The sequence below is a fragment of the Sinocyclocheilus anshuiensis genome, unplaced genomic scaffold (genome assembly GCF_001515605.1).
Source record: "Sinocyclocheilus anshuiensis isolate Anshui unplaced genomic scaffold, SAMN03320099.WGS_v1.1 scaffold648, whole genome shotgun sequence".
NCBI lineage: Eukaryota > Metazoa > Chordata > Actinopteri > Cypriniformes > Cyprinidae > Sinocyclocheilus > Sinocyclocheilus anshuiensis.
The window spans coordinates 334,351-335,998 of NW_015557156.1; the positions used below are offsets into that span (position 1 = coordinate 334,351).

A 1,648-nucleotide genomic window follows, 5' to 3' on the forward strand; every position below is an offset into this window, starting at 1 on the left:
CTCTCTCTCTCGCGCTCTCTCTCTCTCTTGCTCGCTCGCGCACACACACACACACACACACACGATGCGCAAAACTCCGCATTTGAACAGTCAATAGCAAATACTTAAACTAATAACAAAATAGTAGCTGATTCAGAAGCGCCAGATTGTCATAGCAAAGTCAGAATTACCTCCTCTCCTAGGTTCACGAAACGGTCATCCATAAAATGCATTGCTGTTCTGTTGTAAGTATTCTTAAAGATTCCTAAATGCATCTACTTTCGGAAGGCCAAATAAAGTGCTTTTGCTTTCGCCTAGAAACACACAGCGTCTCCCTGACATGGCTGCTTCAACACTAACTGCGGTTACTGAAACCACGCCTTCTTTCTTTGCGTGCACATTTGGGCGGCATTATGCTAATATTTCCACATAGTGAGGTAGATATGTGGGGGCGTGTTAGAACGAGCCGTTTTAGGGGGGTGTGGCAGAGTCTTAACTTTGATAAAGAATATCTCTTTGGTTTTGAGACTTTAGTCTTTGCAACTTCAGGGATCTTATCTATGCACAATCAGCTTGTAACGCTCCAAAGAGAAAGGAAAACTTGAAATCACATCATATGACCCCTTTAATGGTTACACCCCTTGACATTTTTAGAGCCATACAAAAATAACTTCAAAAACATATGAAACTGACACGAATACAAAGATTATAATTCTAAAAAAATTTACAAATTTTTTTTAACTTAAATTTAAGATCTCAGGCATGCTTATTTATAATTATACAAATTGATGATAATTACCTACGACTGATCATAAACCGCGCATTAAACGGATGTGCTTTTCATGGCCTAATGTGCAGTACGTGCGCGAAGAAAATCACGCTAATATCAAAGACTAATAAAAACGCTACCTGTTGGCTAAGTAACAAACAAACAAACAAACCCCTCAATAGCTTTAAAGCATCCTTACCTGATGCACTGGCCCGTATGTCCTTCTGAATAGGTAATGAAGTGTTTATATACAAACAAGCGGAAAGCGGAACTAATATAGTTCAAATGAGGCAAGAGTTTGCATCGAATGTCTCCACGCCGAATGGCAAACTTTAGCGCGTCTTCTGCTGGAAAAACAAAACACCTGAGGAGCTTCGCCAAGAGCAAAGGAAGGATTTATGGCTTCAATTCAACGTTTAAAACCGGTTAGTTCGAAACTGCTGCCAAGCGATATACAAAACGCCGTTATGATGACATCAAGTAAAAGAAACGAGATTCTAACATCCACTGCAAACTTTGTGCCTCTCCCACCGCGACGCACTTCATGCGGCTCATGCACAGAATGATAGAGCGGGTTCTGGTTACCTGACTCTAGTCTCTTCCTGTTTATGAGGCCAAACCCCTTTTTTCTCTCTTAATAAGAACTCCTTGGCTTGTTTATATTAGTTTTTTGGACTTGTTAAAAATTAACTGCTCATGTGGTGTGCAGTTAAGCAACTGTTGAGTGCTGACCCATGTTATCAGCTGAAGAAAGTGGAGCTTCTAATGTCTAACTTACTGTAACGTTATATTATTTTAAATTAACCTGTTATAAATGGAAGAGAGCTGTCACCTTAAAAGCTGTAATGATGTGTCTAGACAAGGAGGAGTGGGCCTTTCCTGAATAACCACAGTGGAAAT

General features: G+C 40.0%; 1 protein-coding gene across 2 annotated transcripts in view; it reads right to left on the reverse strand.

Annotated features, from left to right (window-relative positions):
• LOC107678193 (paralemmin-3-like) overlaps positions 1-1,364 on the reverse strand; it is a 50,416-nt gene extending 49,052 nt beyond the window's left edge. The window contains exon 1 of one of the 2 annotated variants that reach the window (XM_016473386.1): positions 1,334-1,364. The gene's annotated coding sequence lies outside the window, so the exon portion shown is untranslated. The other variant, XM_016473385.1, reaches the window with a different exon arrangement.
• Positions 1,365-1,648: the final 284 nt, after the last annotated feature.